Source organism: Macaca fascicularis, chromosome 14 (assembly GCF_037993035.2).
Source record: "Macaca fascicularis isolate 582-1 chromosome 14, T2T-MFA8v1.1".
In the NCBI taxonomy this organism is placed as follows: domain Eukaryota; kingdom Metazoa; phylum Chordata; class Mammalia; order Primates; family Cercopithecidae; genus Macaca; species Macaca fascicularis.
In genome coordinates, this window is record NC_088388.1 from 10,604,178 (window position 1) to 10,624,935 (window position 20,758).

The window sequence follows — 20,758 nt, forward strand, 5'->3', positions numbered from 1 at the left end:
CTTAGGACGGGGCAGGACAGACTGGAAACAGGAAGAGTGGAGAACCAATGACTTCTGTCCCAGCGAATAGTTGCTCCAGGTGTCCCCTAGGGTAGAGGCCCAAGCTGGAGGAAGCATTTCCTTTTGGCACAGCTTTTATTATTGGTAGCGTTTTAGGACCCCAGTGACAAGCTGAGACAGTGAGTGGACTGCCTCAAGTGGGGATAGCTGTGGGGATATTGAAATATGGGGCCAGGTGCGGTGGCTCATGCCTATAATCCCAGCACTTTGGGAGTCTGAGGCAGACTCTGTCTCAAAAAAAAAAAAAAAACAAAGAAAAAGTAAAAGACATATGGGTGGGCTGCTGTAGCAAGTGGACTAGACCCAGCTCCAAGTGAGGAAAGGGCTGTCTGAAGTCTAGGCAAGAGCAGGGGGGCTTCTTCACTCTTAACTGGCTTGGCATCTAGTAGTGGTCTTCAACAAAAACCATAATAAATATATAGCCATGCCCTTTAGCTCAGTAATCCTGTTGCCAACTTACCCTAAAGTTATCCAAAAGAAGAAAAATAAGAACCTAACAACAATGTTGATATCGGTTCAGTCCCTAAAACTTAGCACTCCTCGGTGAAATTTTATTCAGTTGTTGCGTGTGGTCAGAAGTCCATCTCTTGGCCCCACATCCGTTGGAACACCACTATTATGAAACTTGGCATGTCATGCTGTAATTATTTGTTTGCAGGTCCAGGTTTTGTCCATCTTTATAGTTTCAGCATCAGCCCAGAAACTGTGGTGTTCGCACCAGCTCGGTGGCCACACTTTAGGGTGCTTGTTGCAGAACTCTCAATCTAAACTAGCTCAGGGTTGGGTGTGGTGGCTCATGCCTGTAATACCAGCAGTTTGGGAGGCCGAGGCGGGTGGATCACCTGAGGTCAGGAGTTCCAGATCAGCCTGGACGACAAGACAAAACCTCATCTCTATTAAAAATACAAAAATTGGCCAGGTGCAGTGGCTCACGCCTGTAACCCCAGCACTTTGGGAAGCTAAGGTGGGTGGATCACAAGGTCAGGAGTTCGGGACCATCCTGGCTAACACGGTGAAACCCCGTTTCTAGTAAAAGTACAAAAATTAGCTGGGTGTGGTGACGGGCGCCTGTAGTCCCAGATACTTGGGAGGCTGAGGCAGGAGAATCACTTGAACCTGGGAGGCCGAGGTTGCCATGAGCCGAGATAGTGCCACTGCACTCCAGCCTAGGCAACTCTGTCTCAACAAATAAATAAATAAATATACTAGCTTGAACAAAATGGGGGATTTATTGGCTCATGGAACTCAAGGAAGGGCTGAATGCCCAATTGTGGGAAGGGCAGGGATACAGGCCAACTTTAGGAATAACCGGACCCAGGACGTAAATACTACTAGGACGTTCTTTTCACCCCCAGTCTCTACTTCTGTTTGTGTACATCAGCCATGTTCTCTTTCCTGCAGCCTGTCTTTTTCCATATGGCAGGAGATGGGCCACTAATTCCCACAGACTAGCTTCTAGCTCTGAACATTTCAAACCTTGTTCCTCCTCCTCTGCCCATGTGTGTGTTCAGTGCTAGGCACTGTGGACATCCTCGTATCGCCAAATGACTTTCTGCTCTGCACGTTGGTGTAATAAAATAAGGCGAGTCAGCTTGGTGGGCGTAAGAATTCCTGGAAGCTGTTCCTACTTTTCTGTTAAAGTGCCCTGTATCGTCTGATATTTTTTTGCTTGTATAATCAGAATTTAAAATGTCATTTCTGCTTTTTAAGAAGAGACCCGGCCGGGCATGATCCAGCACTTTGGGAGGCCAAGGCGGGTGGATCACTTGAGGTCAGGAGTTCGAGACCAGCGTGGCCAATATGGTGAAACCCCGTCTCTACTAAAAATACAAAAATTAACTGGGTATGGTGGTGGGTGTCTGTAATCCCAGCTACTTGGGAGGCTGGGGCAGGAGGATCGCTTGAACCCGGGAGGTGGAGGTTGCAGCTAGCCAAGATTGTGCCACTGCATTCCAACCTGAGCAACAAAGTGAGACTCCGTCTTAAAAAAAAAAAAATAAGACCCCATCACACCTGTAATCCCTGAACTTTGGGAGGCCGAGGCGGGTGGATCACCTGAGGTCAGGAGTTTGAGACCAGCCTGGCCAACATGATGAAACCCCGTCTCTACTAAAAATACAAAGAATTAGCTGGGCATGGTGGCGTGCACCTATAATCCCAGCTACTCAGAAGGCTGAGGCAGGAGAATCGCTTGAACCCAGGAGGCAGAGGTTGCAGTGAGCCAAGATTGCGCCACTGCACTCCAGCCTGGGCAACAAGAGCAAAACTCCGTCTCAAAAAAACCCCAAAAAAACAAAAAAGCACAAGATGCTAATGCAGCAGAATTAGACAAAATAGATAGATTCTCATCTTTTTATGTGTGTTTATCTCAGTCTGTCACTCAGGCTGGAGTACAGTGGCACGAACATGGCTCACTGCAGCCTCAACCTCCTGGGCTCAAGCAATTCTCCCACCTCAGCCCCTTTAATAGCTGGGACTACAGCACATCTTATCACATCCAGCTAATTTTTGTATTTTTTTTGTAGAGGCCGGGTTCTGCCATGTTCTGCCACTTGAACTGCTGAGCTCAAGTGATCCTCCCACCTCAGCTTCCCAAAGTGCTAGGGTTACAAGTGTGAGTCACCGTGCCTGGCCTGATGGATGCTGCTTGACCTGTTCCCTAAAGGTCTCATAGAGCAAGAATGGCAAGCATTTGTTCTGGGTTGGTTGGCTTATTATTTCCAACTATCCCACTCCCTCCTATAATTAGATTATATGTCCAGACCCATTACCTTGCTTTTCAGTGCCTCAAATGCGACAGTGAGTATTTCCCCACCCTCGTGACTGTGGATGTGGCCATGTGACTTGCCTTGGCCAATGGGGCATGAACAGACATGAAGTAAGAGGTATCTAGCTGAGGCATTGGAGTAATTGTATGGTATGGGCTTGGTTTCTAGTGCTTGTGCTATCCATCTGAGAAGAGCATGCCCTAGGGAAATGCTGCTTCTTCAGCTTGGGTCCTGGAATGAGAGACACCTGGAATAAACTGGCACCTAACTCACAGTCTGGAGCCAAGTACAGTTGAGCCCAGCTAGCCTAGTACAGCCAACAGTTGACCCACAGACGTGTAAGCAAGAAATGTTTGCTGCAAAAAGCTGACTAATACTCCAGACACTGCATTTTCTCCCCAAATCCCACCCCCTTTTTTGAAAATTTTATGGGCCTGATAGGCTGGATGCAGTGGCTCACACCTGAAATCCTAGCACTTTGGGAGGCCGAGGTGGGTGGATCACCTGAGGTGAGGAGTTCAACACCAGCCTGGCCAACATGGTGAAACCCCATGTCTACTAAAAATACAAAAATTAGCCAGGCATGGTGGCGAGCACCTGTAATCCCAGCTACTCAAGAGGCTGAGGCAGAGAGAAATGCTTAAAACCCAGAAGGTGGAAGTTGCAGTGAGCTGAGATCATGCCACTGAACTCCAGCCTGGGCGATAGAGCCAGACTCCATGTAAAAAAAAAAAAAAAAAAAGCATGGACCTGGTGTGGCGGCTCACGCCCGTAATCCCAACACTTTGGGAGGCCAAGGTGGGCGGATCACCTGAGGTCAGGAGTTCGAGACCAGCCTGTCCAACATGGTGAAACCCCGTCTTTACTAAAAGTGAAATAAATTAGCTGGGCATGGTGGTGGGCACCTGTAATCCCAGCTACTCGGGAGGCTGAGGCAGGAGAGTTGCTGCTTGAACCCAGAAGGTGGAGGTTGCAGAAAGCTGAGATCAAGACACTGCACTCCAGCCTGGGTGGCAGAGAGAGACTCCGTCTCAAAAATTAAATAAATAAATAAATAGATACATTTTATGGAGATAAGAGTGGTACCAGGGAGACCTCCCAGTATGCCCAGCATTGAGAGGTTTCCCAGAACGTAAGGCTTTCAGGTTTTAAAAAACAGCTTTATTGAGATATAATTTACATCCCCATACACCTCGTTCACTTAATGTACATATCAGTGTTTTTTAGTATACTCACAGGGTTGTGAAATTATCACGGCAATCTTATTTTAGAATATTTTCCTCCCTCTTAAAACGAACCTCATACTCATTAGCGGTCACTCCCTGCTCTTCTCCCTCTACCCCAATCCCTAAGCAACTAATAACCTACTTTCTGTCTCTAAAAATTTGTGTATTCTGGACATTCTGTATATATGGGATCATATAATATGTGGGCATTTTGTGACTGGCTTTTTAAAATTAGCATAATATTTTCTAGGTCTATCTATGTTGTAACATGTATCAGTTCTTCCCTTCCTTCCTTCCCTCCTTCCTAACCTCTCTCCCTCCTTCCTTCCCTCCTTCATTTCCTTCCTTCCTTCTTTCCTTCTTTCCTTCCTTCTCTCCTTCCCAACCTCCCACCTTCCTTTCTTTCCCTCCCTCCCTCCCTCCTTCCCTCCCTTCTTTCCTTTCTTTCTTTCTTTTTTTTTTTTTGACAGTTTCGCTCTTGTTCCCCAGGCTGGAGTGCAGTGGCACAATCTCTGCTCACTGCAACCTCCACCTCCCAGGGCCAAGCAATTCTCCTGCCTCAGCCTCCAAAGTAGCTGGAATTATAGGCCCTCACCATCACACCCAGCTAATTTTTGTATTTTCAGTAGAGTCAGGGTTTCACCATATTGACCAGGCTCGTCTGGAACTCCTGACCTCAGATGATCCGCCCACCTCGGCCTCCCAAAGTGTTGGGATTACAGGCTGAGCCACCCTGCCCGGCCCCTTTCTTTCTTTTCCTTTTCCTCTTCCTCTTCCTCTTCCTCCTTCTCTTCTTTTCCTCCCCCTTGCCTTCCCTTCCCTTCCCTCCCCTCCCCTCCTTTCCCCCCCCTTCCTTCTTTTTCCTTTTCTTTCTCTTTTTTTTTTGAGACAGACACTCACTCTGTTGCTCAGGCTGGAGGTACAGTGGTGTGATCACAGATCACTGCAGCCTTGACTTCCTTGGCACAGGTGATCCTCCTACCTCAGCCTCCTGGGTAGCGAGGACTACAAGTGCATGCTGCCATGCCCGGCTAATTTTAAAAATTTTTTTGTAGCATGGGCTCTCACTATGTTGCTCAGGCTAGTCTCAAATTCCTGTGCTCAAGCGATCCTCCTGCCTCAGCCACCCAAAGTATTGGGATTATAGGTGTGAGCCACTGTGCCTGGCTTCATTTCTTTTTATTTCTGGATAATATTTGATAGTATGTGTATATAGCCTTTTACTTCCATTCATCAGTGATGGGCATCAGGTTCTTTCCACTTTTTGGCTGTTGTGAATAGAGCTGCTATGAACATTTATGTACAAGTTTTTGTTTGAACATCTATTTTTTCAATTATTCTGGGTATATGCCTGCGAGTGGGATTGCTGAGTGATATGGTAATTCTGTTTTAACTTATTGGAGAACTGCCAAACTCTTTTCCACAGCTGCTGCATCATACACTCCCATCAACAGTGTAAGAGAAATCCGATTTCTCAACATCCTCGCCAACACTTGTTATTGTCCATCGTTTATATTACAGCCATCCTGGTGGGTGCACAGAGATACCTCACCATGGTTTTGATTTGCATTTCCCTATTGACTAATGACATCAGACACCTTTCATGTGCTTTTTTTTTGTGGTCATTTTTATATCTTTAGAGAAACGTCTGTTGAAATCCTTTGCCCATTTAAAAAATTAAATTATTAGTCTTTTTTTTTTTTTTTTTTTTTTTTTTTGAGACGGAGTCTCGCTCTGTCGCCCGGGCTGGAGTGCAGTGGCCGGATCTCAGCTCACTGCAAGCTCCGCCTCCCGGGTTTACGCCATTCTCCTGCCTCAGCCTCCCGAATAGCTGGGACTACAGGCGCCCGCCACCTCGCCCGGCTAGTTCTTTGTATTTTTTTTAGTAGAGACGGGGTTTCACCGTGTTAGCCAGGATGGTCTCGATCGCCTGACCTCGTGATCCGCCCGCCTCGGCCTCCCAGAGTGCTGGGATTACAGGCTTGAGCCACCGCGCCCGGCCTAAATTATTAGTCTTTATACTATCAAGTTGTAAGAGTTCTTGATATATTCTGGATATTAGACCCTTATCAGATACATGATATGGAAATGTTTTCTCCCATTCTGTGGGTTGTCTTTTCACTCTCTATGATTTGCAGCACAAAGTTTCTAATTTTGATGTCCAGTTTCCAGTGTATCTAGTTTTGTTTTGTTTTGTTTTGTTTTTTTGAGTAGGATTTTCGCTGTTTCGCCCAGGCTCAAGTTAAGTGGCATGATCTTGGCTCACAGCAACCTCCACCTCCTAGGTTCAAGTGATTCTCCTGCCTCAGCCTCCCGAGTAGCTGGGATTACAGGCGCCCACCACCATGCCCAGCTAATTTTTGTATTTTAGTAGAGACAGGTTTCACTGTGTTGGCCAGGCTGGTCTCAAACTCCTGACCTCAGGTGATCCGCCGGGTCAGCCTCCCAAAATGCTGGAATTGCAGTCGTGAGCCACCACACCCAGTCTGGTTTTTCTTTTGTTACTTGTTCTCTTGGTGTTGTATCTACCAATTCCTTTGCTCACAGGAGATACCTCTAATCAGTTATTATATTCTTTCTCACTGAACCCAGATGCCACTCACCTTGAAATTTTTCTTAGCACTGCATGGTTAAAAGCCCCAATTTTGGTCGGTCACAGTGGCTCACGCCTGTAATCCCAGCACTTTGGGAGGCCAAGGCAGGTGGATCACGAGGTCAGGCATTCAAGACCAGCCTGGCCAAGGTGATGAAACCCTGTCTCTACTAAAAATACAAAAAATTAGCCGGGCGTGGTGGCACACACCTGTAATTCCAGCTACTCCGGAGGCTGAGGCAGATAATTGCTTAAACCTGGAGGGGTGGAGATTGCAGTGAGCCAAGATCACGCCACTGCACTCCAGCCTGGGCAACAGAGCGAGACTCCGTCTCAAAAAAAAAAAAAAAGCCCCAATTCTAGGCCGGGCATGGTAGCTCATGCCTATAATCTCAGCTCTTTGGGAGGCTGAGGCGGGTAGATTGCCTGAGGTTGGGAGTTCCAGACCAGCCTGGCTAGCATGGTGAAACCCTGTCTGTACTAAAAATATAAAAGTTAGCCAGGCATGGTGGCAGGCACCTGCAATCCCTGCTACTTGGGAGGCTGAGGCAGGAGAATCGCTTGAACCTGGGAGGCGGAGGTTGCAGTGAGCCAAGATCCCGCTATTGCACTCCAGCAACAGAGTAAGACTCCGTCTCAAAAACAAACAAACAAAAAAACACCCAAACAAATTCTAGAGAAGAACTGAGCAGGTGCAAATCCCCACTAGTGCCACCACTTAATGGTGGTGGGTTTTTTTTTTTTTTTTTTTTTACCTCTGGGTCACTTTACCCATTAAACAAAATGCTGGGTGTAGGTGAGAGAGATTGAGAAGGGGGATAGAGGAGGAAGGTAATGAATATAGCTGGTCCTGCAAATCTTCTTGTGATGGGTTGGTCTTAAGAAGTGGAATATATGGGAAATCTCTTGTGCATTACTTCAAATCCTCTTGGTCATACCTCTTTGTGTGTGTGTGTGTTTGTGTGTGTGTCTGTGTGGGTGTGTATGTATGAGATATGAGACAGAGTTTCATTCTTGTTGCCCAGGCTGGAGTGCAATGATGCAATCTTACCTCACTGCAACCTCCGCCTTCTGGGTTCAAATGATTCTCCTGCCTCAGCCTCCCGAGTAGCTGGGATTACAGGTGTGAACAACCATGCTTGGCTAATTTTTTTTGCATTTTTAGTAGAGATGGGGTTTTCTCCAACTCTTGACCTCAGGTGATCTGCCCGCCTTGGCTTCCCAAAGTGCTGGGATTACAGGTGTGAGCCACCGCGACCAGCCATGCTTCTTTTTTAAGCCACAGCTGCTACCGCCAGTTCTATGCAGGTTCTGCTGCCTTGGCATGGGTGCAACGTGATTGCACCTGGCCCACATCTGGTGCCTCTTGCTTTTTGCCCTGGAGCTTCTCTGATACCTCAGTGTGGGACTGTTGCCTGCTCAGCGCTAGCACACGTGCATCCTAGTAGTGGCAGAATCGATGCCTTGGGGTCACCACTGACTGATGGGGATGGGAGCTAATGAATAAGTCCTTATGGATTTTGTCCTCCGGTCTGTTTCCCAGAAGTATTCCAAAAGAGAGGGTGAAGGATGCTGAACAGGATAAACCGCAGCTGTCTGCCTTTTCTACTAATTCAGACTCTATAGAAGTATTCTAGGAATCACATTTACAACAAATAGAGGTCAGGGATCCCCAGACCCAGGGCTGCAGACCAGTGTGGGTCCATCACCTGTTAGGAACTGGGCACACAGCAGGTGATGGGGGGTGAGCCATTACCACCTAAACTTTGCCTCCTTTCAGATCAGCAGTAGCAGTAGGTTCTCATAGGAGCGTGAACCCTATTGTAACGGTGCATTTGAGGGATCTAGGTTGCGTGTTCCTTATGAGAATCTAACCCCTGATGATCTGAGGTGGAAGAGTTTCATCTCGAAGCCATCGGTTCCCCCAACGCTGTCCGTGGAAAAATTGTCTTCCGTGAAGCCAGACCCTGGTGCCAAAAAGGCTGGGGACCACTGCTATAGGTGATTCCCATGAACACTAATGTTTGGAAAACATGGAATGATGGCATTTCAGAAGGAATTTACATTATAAAAGGAGCAGAAATTACAATTAAGGCTCACTTAGCCATTCATTCCCTTGTAGCATGCAGCAAAGCAGTACATCTCTTGATCTTCTCAAGGATGGCATCTTCATGGATTCTTCTCCTCTTCTGGTCCTCAGGTTCACCCTGCCTGTGTCCATGAACTAACTTCCTAGTCTCTAAGGAAGGCAACTTCTCTCTTCCTAAGGAAGACTCCACCCCTTTCCACAGGAGGAGGTTTTGCTTCTGGGTTCCTTCCTATATCCTGTTGTCTATAGCTGTGTCCTGGGCTTCAGCCAACAAGGCACTGATGTTCACTTCCTGCCAGCCCAGCAAGCTCCAGGTGATGACAGGCATCAAGAACTCAGAGCAATGGCCGGGCGCAGTGGCTCACGCCTCTAATCCCAGCACTTTGGGAGGCTGAAGCAGGTGGATCACTTGCGGTCAGGAGTTCAAGACCAGCCTGGCCAACATGGCAAAACACCGTGTCTACTAAAAATACAAAAATTATCTGGGCGTGGTGGTGCGCACTTGTAATCCCAGCTACTAGAGAGGCTGAGGCGGGAAAATTGCTTCAACCCAGGAGGTGGAGGTTGCAGTGAGTGGAAATGCTGCCACTGCACTCCAGCCTGGGTGACAGAATGAGACTCTGTCTCAAAAAAAAAGCTGGGCATGGTGGCTCACGCCTGCAATCCTAGCACTTTGGGAGGCTGAGGTGGATGGATCACCTGAGGTCAGGAGTTCAAGACCAGCCTGGCTGACATGGTGAAACCCCATCTCTACTAAAAGTACAAAAAACATTAGCTGAGCATGGTGGTGGGCACCTGTAATCCCAGCTACTCAGGAGGCTGAGGCAGGAGAATCGCTTGAAACCAGTAGGCGGAAGTTGCAGTGAGCCGAGATCGTGCTATTGCACTCTAGCCTGAGCAACAAGAGCAAAACACTGTCTCAAAAAAAAAAAAAAAAAAAAAAAGCAGGTATGGATTTATGGTACCTCCAAGGCCCCGGAAGTACAGGAAGAAATAATAACTATTAGAAAAGATAAGTCCAGGCTGGGCACGGTGGCTCACACCTGTAATCCCAGCACTTTGGGAGGTCGAGGCAGGTGGATCACGAGGTCAGGAGTGCGAGACCATCCTGGCCAAGATGGTGAAACCCCGTCTCTACTAAAAATACAAAAAATTTGCCAGGCGTGGTGGCAGGCACCTGTAATCCCAACTATTCAGGAGGCTGAGATAGAGAACTGCTTGAATCTGGGAGGCAGAGGTTGCAGTGAGCTGAGATCACGCCACTGCACTCCAGCTCTGGGTGACAGAGCGAGACTCCATCTCAAAAAAGAAAAAAACATTTTAGACACACATTTATACTGTTTTTTTTTTTTTTTTTTTTGAGGCGGAGTCTCGCTCTGTCGCCCAGGCTGGAGTGCAGTGGCCGGATCTCGGCTCACTGCAAGCTCCGCCTCCCGGATTTACGCCATTCTCCTGCCTCAGCCTCCTGAGTAGCTGGGACTACAGGCGCCCGCCACCTCGCCCGGCTAGTTTTTTGTATTTTTTAGTAGAGACGGGGTTTCACTGTGTTAGCCAGGATGGTCTCGATCTCCTGACCTCGTGATCCGCCCGTCTCGGCCTCCCAAAGTGCTGGGATTACAGGCTTGAGCCACCGCGCCCGGCCGACACACATTTACACTTATTGCTCTCAGAAACTTTTTTTTTTCCCCCCAAGATGTGCTTAAGAAATCACCAAATTTACCAGCCTGGCCAACATGCTGAAACTCCATCTTTACTAAAAATACAAAAATTAGTCAGGCGTAGTGGCAGGCGCCTGTAATCCCAGCTACTTGTGAGGTATGAGAATCACTTGAACCAGGGAGGCGGAGATTGCAGTGAGCCAAGATCACACCACTGCACTCCAACATGGGCGACAGAATGAGACTATCAAAAAAAAGGAAGGAAAGAATGAACCACCTAATTGGCCAGGCGTGGTGGCTTATGCCCGTAACCCCAACACTTTGGGAAGTGGAGGTGGGCAGATCACTTGAGGTCAGGAGTTCGAGACCAGCCTGGTCAACACGGTGAAATGCTGTCCCTACTAAAAGTACAAAAATTAGCCGGGTGTGGTGGTGCACACCTGTAATCCCAGCTACTTGGAAGGCTAGACAGGAGAATTGCTTGACCCTGGGACGGTTTTAATTTGCATTTACCTAATGTCTAATGATGTTGAGCATCTTTTCACGTACTTAATTGCCATTTGTATATCTTCTTTAGAGAAATGTCTATTCAAGTCCTTTGCTCATTTTTTTTTTTTTTTTTGTGGGGGGTGAGTAGAGACAGGGCCTCTCTATATTGCCCAGGCTGGTCTTTAACTCAGCCTCAAGCAATCCTCCCACCTTGGCCTCCCAAAGCACTGGTATTACAATGGTGAGCCACTGTGCCTGGCCCTTTTGCGTAATCTTTTGTTGTTGAGGGGGGGTTGTTTGTTGTTTTTTTGAGATGGTGTCTCACTCTGTTGCTCAGGCTGAAGTGCAGTGGTGGGATCTCTGTTTACTGCAACCTCCGCCTCCTGGATTCAAATGATTCTTGTGCTTCAGCCTCCTGAGTAGCTGGGACTACAGGCACCCACCATCAAGCCCAGCTGATTCTTGTACTTTACTAGAGGCGGGGTTTCACCCTATTGGCCAGGCTGGTCTCAAACTCCTTAACTCAAGTGATCCACCCGCCTCGGCCTTCCAAAGTGCTGGGATTAGAGATGTGAGCCACCACGTTAGGCTCTCTCTTGCCTATTCTTTTTTTTTTTTTTTTTTTGAGATGGAGTCTAGCTCTGTTGCCCAGGCTGGAGTGCAGTGGCACAATCTTGGCTCACTGCAAGCTCCGCCTTCTGGGTTCACGCCATTCTGCCTCAGCCTCCCGAGTAGCTGGGACGACAGGTGCCCACCACTATGCGCAGGTAATTCTTTTGTATTTTTAGTAGAGACGGGGTTTCACCGTGTTAGCCAGGATGGTCACAATCTCCTGACCTCGTGATCCACCCGTCTCGGCCTCCCGAAGTGCTGGGATTACAGGCGTGAGCCACTACACCCAGCCTCCCTTGCCTATTCTTAATTGTCTTTTTGTTGAGTTGTACGAATTATTGTGATTTTTTTTTAAGACAGAGTCCGCTTTGTTGCCCAGGCTGGAGTGCAGTGGTGCGGTCTTGGCTCACTGCAACCTCCACCTCCCAGGTTCAAGCCATTCTCCTGCCTCAGCCTCCCGAGTAGCTGGGATTACAGGCATACACCACCATGCCCAGCTAATTTTTGTATTTTCAGTAGAGACGAGGTTTCACCATGTTGGCCAGGCTGATCTCGAAGTCCTGACCTCAGGTGATCCACCTGCCTCGGCCTCCTAAAGTGCTGGGATTATAGGCATGAGCCACCTCGCCCGGCCATTTATTATTATTGTTGTTGTTGTTGTTGTTGTTTTATTTTTATTTTTATTTTTATTTTTTTTTGAGACGGAGTCTCGCTCTGCCACCCAGGCTGGAGTGCAATGGCCGGATCTCAGCTCACTGCAAGCTCCGCCTCCCGGGTTCACGCCATTCTCCTGCCTCAGCCTCCCAAGTAGCTGGGACTACAGGCGCCCGCCACCTCGCCCGGCTAGTTTTTTGTATTTTTTAGTAGAGACGGGGTTTCACCGTGTTAGCCAGGATGGTCTCGATCTCCTGACCTCGTGATCCGCCCGTCTCGGCCTCCCAAAGTGCTGGGATTACAGGCTTGAGCCACCGCGCCCGGCCTGTTGTTGTTGTTTTAGAGGCAGGTCTTGCTTCGTTGCCCAGGCTGGAGTGCAGTGTGGCAATCATAGCTCACTGCAGCCTCATAGCTCACTGCAGACTTAAACTGCAGGGTTCAAGGGATCCTCTCACCTCAGCCTTCTGAATTGGTGGGGTTATAGGCACACACCACCATGCCTGGCTAATTTTTACTTTTAGTAGAGATAGGGTCTCCCTGTGTTGCCCAGGCTGGTCTCAAACTCCTGGCCTCAAGTGTTCTTCCTGCCTCAGCCTCCCAAAGTGTTGGGATTACACATGTGAGCCGTGATGCCCAATCTATATACTTTAATGCTCCATTTTTTCTAGATTAGGCCAATGAAAACCCCTTTGAGCTGGTTTCTGTATTCTTCTGACATTTCACAATTCTTCTATGCACACATCCTTACTTTTTGGTAGAAGTAATAGACATCTATGTCTATGTATATAAAAAAACACAATCACAGCCAATACTCCAATTCCAGTCCAACCCTGCACGGTTTATTCCAGCCTTCCCTCTTTCCGTGTGTAACATATTACAGTGGTAAGTCTGACTCTCTTCATCCTTAATGCTTACTCACTTCCCCAATCCCACTCCTTCCCTGTGTCCTAGTCACACAGGTTGACTGGAACATATTGGGCCCCCTCCTTCTGCTTTATGGGCCAGTGGAAAGCTCAACCCTAACAAAGGGGAAGGAGAGAAGAAGGAGAAAAAAGGAAGGAGGAAATGACATCTTTTTCTGTTTTTTTCTAGGGAAATTTTCTCTACTCCAATGTTTTCAAAATACTCATCTCTCCTTTTTAATAAATTTTAAAGTTTTGTTTTAATGTTTATACCCTGGCCAGGTACGGTAGCTCATGCCTGTAATCCCAGCACTTTGGAAGGCCAAGGTGGGTGGATCATTGAGGTCAGGAGTTCGAGACCAACCTGGCCAACATGGTGAAATCTTGTCTCTACTAAAAATACAAAACTTACCCAGGTGTAAGTTTCGTAGTCTCAGCCTATAGTCTCAGCTTCTCAGGTGGCTGAGTCTGGAGGATTGCTTGAACCTGGGAGGCGGAGGTTACAGTGAGCCAAGATTGGGACACTGCACTCCGGAGACAGACAGAGACAGAGTTTCTCTCTCTATATATATATTTACACCCTTATCCATGTGTAATTGCTATTGTAATATGATATAAGGGAGCGATCCATTTTAACTTTTGTTTATAAGGATAGCTAAGTTTTCCATCTCCATTTTTGAACAATACCTCCTCTCTCCAGTGACCTAACAAAACATGTCTGTCATACATCAATGTTTCATACAAAGCATGGGTCTTTGGGTTGTTTAATCTGTCTTCTCTTGCCCCAACACCTCATGTTATTAAGTACCATGGCTTCCTAGTAAGTTTTGATCCCTAGTTGGACAAATCTTCCTTCTGCTTTTTTTATTCAGAAGAGTCTTGACTATCATTGGTTATTACACTTCCTTATGAGTTTTGGAATAATCATAAAAGGTTCCATGAAAAGTTCTATTGGTCAGCACCATAAGACAAAGTGAAGGCCGGGCGTGATTGCTTATGCCTGCAATCCCAGCACTTTGGGAGGCCGGGCGTGATTGCTTATGCCTGCAATCCCTCACAATCATCTGAGGTCAGGAGTTTGAGACTAGCCTGGCCAACATGGTGAAACCCAATTTCTACTAAAAGTACAAAAATTAGCTCAGAGTAGTGGCACATGCCTGTAGTCCCAGTTACTGGGGAGGCTGAGGCCGGAGAATCGCTTGAACCTGGGAGGAGGAGGTTGCAGTGAGCCAAGATCCCACCACTACACTCCAGCCTGGGTGACAAAGGAGGACTCTGTCTCAAAAAAAAAAAAAAAAAAGAAAAAAGAAAAAAGTGAGAAAAACAAATAGTAATTATAATATTATATGTAAAATGTTTATTTAGAAACAGAATTCTTGTTCGTCGGTACAGCAAGGAAAAATCTGCATTCAGACAAAAAGTTTTCTCAGCATGGCAATTTTAATTTCTGCAGAAAGGGTGCTCCTCGCAGATGGAACAATGGTGGGAGCACACCTGAACAAAGAAGGGAAACAATTTTTATTCCTTATGCAGTTTGTCCCTGCTACTGTGTCCGGTCTCCATCAGTTGGGGCCAGACCACACAATCTAAACTAAAACCCAACTGGCTAATAATTTAAACATTTTTTAAATCTGTAAAAGCAATGGAGAACAGAAGAAAAGAGGAAGTTGCTTATGAAAGGACTTAGAAAAATAATAACATTCCCAAATAAGAAAGGGGCATAGGCTGTGAGCTGGGGCATGCCTGAGCATGTCTGGAACAAATATCTTGGTTAAAGTACAAGGACATAGAATGTACTTATTCCCTTATGTCTAACAGCTACATAGGATAGGGCTTAACAAAGTTATTAGCACAAAGCAAGGAGGCTTGAAGGAAGTTAGTCTTTACAAGAAACTACTATTTCTTTTTTTTTTTTTTTGGACAGAGTCTTGCTCTGTCATCCAAGCTAGAGGCAGTGGCGCAGTCTCAGCTCACTGCAACCTCCGCCTCTCGGGTTCAAGCAATTCTCTGCCTCAGCTTCCTGAGTAGCTGGGATTATAGGCGCCTGCCACCATGCCTGGCTAATTTTTATATTTTTAGTATAGATGGGGTTTCACCATGTTAGCCAGGCTGGTCTTGAACTCCTGACCTCGTGATCCACCCACCTTGGCCTCTCAAAGTTCTGGGATTACAGGCATGAGCCACCTCACCAGCCAGAAACTATTATTTCTAACACTTATGATTTATTATTTAATAAGAAGGGAAACTTTAAAGAGGAAATTTTTTACTTTATACACTAAGTGTGTCATATTTTTGGTTGGTAATATATATGGTATTATTGTATTTTTTTTTTTTTTGGTTGCTAATATATAATGTATTGTTACTGTTTTTGAGGTAGAGTCTCACTCTGTTGCCCAGGCTGGAGTACAGTGGTACAGCCTTGACTTGCTGCAACCTCCACCTCCTGGGTTCAAGCAGTTCTTGTGCTTCAGCCACCCAAGTAGCTGGGATTACAGGCATTCACCACCATGCCTGGCTAATTTTTGTGTTTTCTGTAGAGATAGGGTTTCGCCATGGTGGCCAGGTTGGTCTTGAACTCTTGGCCTCCAAGTGATCCACCTCCCTTGATCTCCCAAAGTACTGGGATTACAGGCGTGAGCCACTGTACTGCCTCAGCCTCCCGAGTAGCTAGGATTACAAGCACCTGCCATGATGGCCAGCTAATTTTTGTACTTTTGTAGAAATGGGATTTCACCATGTTGCCCAGGCTGGTCTGGAACTCCTGACCCCAGGTGATCCGCCCGCCTCATCCTCCCAAAGTGCTGGGATTAGAGGTGTGAGCTACCACGCCCTTCCTTCCTTCCTTCCTTCCTCCTTCCTTCCTTGGTTCCTTCCCTCCCTCCCTCCCTCCCTCCCTCCCTCCCTCCCTCCCTCCCTCCCTCCCTCCTTCCTTCCTTCCTTCCTTCCTTCCTTCCTTCCTTCCTTCCTTCCTTCCTTCCTTCCTTTTTCTTTCTTTTTTTATTTTTTTTGAGACGGAGTCTCGCTCTGTCGCCCAGGCTGGAGTGCAGTGGCTGGATCTCAGCTCACTGCAAGCTCCGCCTCCCGGGTTTATGCCATTCTCCTGCCTCAGCCTCTGGAGTAGCTGGGACTACAGGCGCCCGCCACCTTGCCCGGCTAGTTTTTTGTATTTTTTTAGTAGAGATGGGGTTTCACCGTGTTAGCCAGGATGGTCTTGATCTCCTGACCTCGTGATCCGCCCGTCTCAGCCTCCCAAAGTGCTGGGATTACAGGCTTGAGCCACTGTGCCCGGCCTCCTTTTTCTTTCTTCTTTTTTTTTTTCAGACAGTGTCTTGCTCTGTTGCCCAGGCTGGAGTGCAGTGCCACGATCTAGTTCACTGTAGCCTCAAACTCCTGTGTTCAAGTGATCCTCCCACCTCAGCCTCCCAAATAGCTGGGACTACAGGTGCATGCCACCACACTCAGCTAATTAAAAAAATTTTTTTTGGCTGGGCATAGTGGCTCACGCCTATAATTCTAGCATTTTGGGAGGCTGAGGCAAGTGGATCACCTGAGGTCAGGAGTTCAAGACCAGCCTGGCCAACATTGTGAAACCCTGTCTCTACTAAAAGTACAAAAATTAGCTAGGGGTGGTGGTGAGTGCCTTTAATCCTAGCTACTCGGGAGCCTGAGGCAGGAGAATTGCTTGAACCCGAGAGGTGGAGGTTGCTGTGAGCCAAGATTTTGCCACCATACTCCAGCCTGGGCAACAGAGTGAGACTCTTGTCTCTACAAAAGAAAAAAAAAAAAAGTTTTTTTTTTTGAGACAGAGTCTCACTCTGTTGCCAGGGCTGGTCTGAAACTCCTGACTTCAAGGGATCCTCCTGCCTCCGTCTACCAAAGTGTTGGCATTACAGGCATGAGCCACCATACGGTCTCCTTTTTTCATTTCCGATATTAGTAATTTGTGTCCTCTGTATTTTTTTCTCAGTTAGCCTGGCTAGATGCCTATTGATTTTATTTAGTTTTTCAAAGAGTCAGCTTTTGGTTTTGTTGACTTTTTCTATTGACATAGTTTGCTAAGTTGGAAGCCTAAGTTGCTTTTATTAGGTATCTTTCTTCTTTTATCTCTTTTTTTTTTTTTGACACAGGGTCTGGCTCTGTCACCCAGGCTGGAGTGGAGTGGCCCGATCTTGTCTCACTTCAACTTCCACCTCCCAGGCTCAAGTGATCTTCCCGCCTCTGCCTCCCAAGTAGCTGGGAGTACAGGCACGCACCACCATGCCTGGCTAGTTTTTGTTGTTGTTGTTGTTGTTGTTGTTTTTTGAGACGAAGTCTTGCTCTGACGCCCAGGCTGGAGTGCAGTGGCTTGATCTTGGCTCACTGCAACCTCTGACACCCAGGTTTAAGCGATTCTCCTGCCTCAGCCTCCGAAGTAGATGGGATTACAGGCGCGTGCCACCACACCCAGATAGTTTTTTGTATATTTAGTAGAGATGAGGTTTCAGCATCTTGGTCAGACTGGTCTTGAACTCCTGACCTCGTGGTCCACTGGCCTCGGCCTCCCAAAGTGCTGGGATTACAGGCATGAGCCACTGCGCCCAGCCTAATTTTTGTATTTTTTGTAGAGATGGGGGTTTCACTGTGTTGCCCAGGCTGGTCTTGAATTCCTGTACACAAGTGAGTTGGCCTTGGCCTCCCAAAGTGCTGAGATTCAGGTGTGAGCTACCGCACCTGGCCTCTTTCTTCTTTTCTAGTATATGCATACAATGCTATAAATTTTCTCTAATCACTGCTTTTGTTGCATTCCACAAATTTTGATAAGTTTTGGGTTTTTTCTTTTGTTTTTCTTTTTTTTGAGACAGAGTTTTGCTCTGTCCCCCAGGCTGGAGTGCAGTGGCGTGATCACGGCTCACTGCAAGCTCCGACTCCTGGGTTCACACCATTTTCCTGCCTCAGCCTCCTGAGTAGCTGGGACTACAAGCACCCGCCACCACGCCGGGCTAATTTTTTTTTTAATTTAATTTTTTTTAATTTTAATTTTTATTTTTAGTAGAGACAGGGTTTCACCATGTTAGCCAGGATGGTCTTGATTTCCTGACCTCGTGATCTGCCCACCTTGGCCTCCCAAAGTGCTGGGATTACAGGCGTGAGCCACCGTGCCCGGCCAAAACACATCTTGATAATTTTTTTTTTTTTTTTTTTTTGATGGTCTCCCTCTGTCACCCAGGCTGGAGTGCAGTGGTGGGATCTCAGCTCCCTGCCTCAGCTTCCCAAAGTGCTAAGATTACAGGCGGGAGCCAGCCTGCTCGTCCAAGTTCAAAGTATTTTGCAATTTCTCTTGAGAATTTTTCTTTGACCCATGTGTTATTTAAAACTAGCCAGGTTTGGTGGCACATAGCACAGCTGCTCTGGAAGCCAAGACGAGAGGATCACTTGAGCCCAGGAGTTCAAGTCTGCAGTGAGCAATGTTTGTTCCACTGCACTCCAGCCTGGAGACAGAGTAAGACCCTGTCTCCCCTAAAAAAAAAAAAAAGCAAATTAAAAAAGAAAAAAGACAGCCTGGGCAACATGGCAAAACGCCATCTCTCCAAAAAAAAAAAAAGAAATTAGCCCCACTGGGTATGGTGGTGTGCACCTGTAGTCCCAGCTACTCAGGAGGCTGAGGTGGGAGGATTGCTTGAGCCAGGCTGCACTCCATCCTGGGAGACAGAGTGAGACTCCATCTTAAAAAAAAAAAAAAAAAAAAAAAAAAAAAAGGTGTGTTTTATGTCCCAGAATGTGTTCTATCTTGATTAATGTTCCATATGAACTTGAGAAGAATGTGTACTCTGCTGTCATTGAATAATGTCATCTATAGATGTCAATTTTAGACAGTTGATTGATAGGGTTGTTGAGTTCCACTGTGTGCTTATTGATTTTCTGCCTGCTGGATCTGCCCATTTCTTTCTTTTATTTATTTGTTTGTTTGTTTATTTATTTATTTATTTATTTACAATAGGGTCTTGCTCTGTCACCCAGGCTGGATCACAGCTTACTGCAGCCTTGACCTCCTGGGCTCAAGTGATTCTCCCACCTCATCCTCTCAGGCAGCTGGGACTATTGGCATGCACCACCATGCCTGGGCGATTTTTAAATTTTTTGTAGAGACAGGGTTTCCTTTTGTTGCTCAGGCTGGTCTTGAATTTCTGGGCTCAAGTAATCCTCCTACCTCAGCCTCCCCTCCCAGAGTGCTGAAATTACAGGCATGAGCTACCATGACTAGCCTGCCCATTTCTCTCTCTCTCTCTTTTTTTTTTTTTTTTTAAGGTGGAGTCTCGCTCTGTCGCCCAGGCTGGAGTGCAGTGGCACGATCTCGGCTCACTGCAACCTCCGCCTCCCGGGTTCAAGCAATTCTCCTACCTCAGCCTCCTGAGTAACTGGGACTACAGGCACACACCACCTATGCCCGGTTAATTTTTCGTATTTTAGTAGAGACGGGATTTCACTGTGTTGCACAGGCTGGTCTTGAACTCCTGGACTTGGGCAATCCACCCTCCTTAGCCTCCCAAAGTGCTGGGATTACAGGTCTGAGCCACTGCATCTGGCCCCATTTCTCTCTTGTTTTTTGTTTTAGTCTGCCCATTTCTAATAAAGGGGTATTGGAGTCTCCAGCTGTAATAGTGGAATCATCTGTTTGTCCTTGCAGTTGTACCAGTTTTTGCCATTGATCCCAGTTATTAGGTGCATATGCATTAAGAATTAGGGTCCAAGAGTTTGCAGGAGTTTAGAGTCTAAGAGTCTGAGACCAGCCTGGGCAATATTGTGAGACCTCGTCTCTACCAAAAATTTTAACAAAACAGAAAAGTTAGCCAAACGTGGTGGTGTGTGCTTGTGATCCTAGCTACTCAGGAGGCTGAGGTGGGAGGATCATTTGAGCCTAGGAAGTGGAGGCTGCAGTAATCCCAGATTGTGCCACTGCACTCCAGTCTAGGCGACAGAGTGCTTCATAGTTAATGTGAGTACCTTATGATAACAAAATAATCCCAATTCTTCTCTCTCATTCCTGTATTATTGCCATCATTCATTTCACATCAATACACATAAATATATGTCTATGTACATAATAAATGCATACATAATCAAGTACATCATTATTATTAGTTTAAACCAACTGTTATCTGTTAGATCAATTAAGGATAAGAAAAGTAAAAGTTTTTAAGTTTTTGTTTTACTTTTACTTGGTCCTTGTTCAGTGCTTTTTTTTTTTTTTTTTTTGGAGACAGAGTCTCACTCTGTTGCCCAGGCTGGAGCACAGTGGCATGATCTCGGCTCACTGCAACTTCCGTCTCCTGGGTTCAAGCAATTTTCCTACCTCAGCTTACAGAGTAGCTGGGATTACAGGCGCTGGCCACCACACCCAGCTAATTTTTTGCATTTTTAGTAGAGACGGGGTTTCACCATGTTGGCCAGGCTGGTCTTGAACTCCTGACCTCAGGTGATCTGTCCACCTCAGCCTCCCAAAGTGCTGGGATTATAGAAGTGAGCCACCGTGCCTGGCCACTGTTTCTGTCTTTATGTAGATTTAAATTTCTGACCTATACCATTGTCCTTCTCTTCAAAGAACCTCTTTTTACCATTTCTTGCAAGGTAGGACCACTGGTAACAAATTCCCTCAATTTCCGTTTGCCTGAGAAAATATTTCACTCCACTCTTTTACTGTTTGCGTGGTTTCTGAGAAGTTTGATGTGA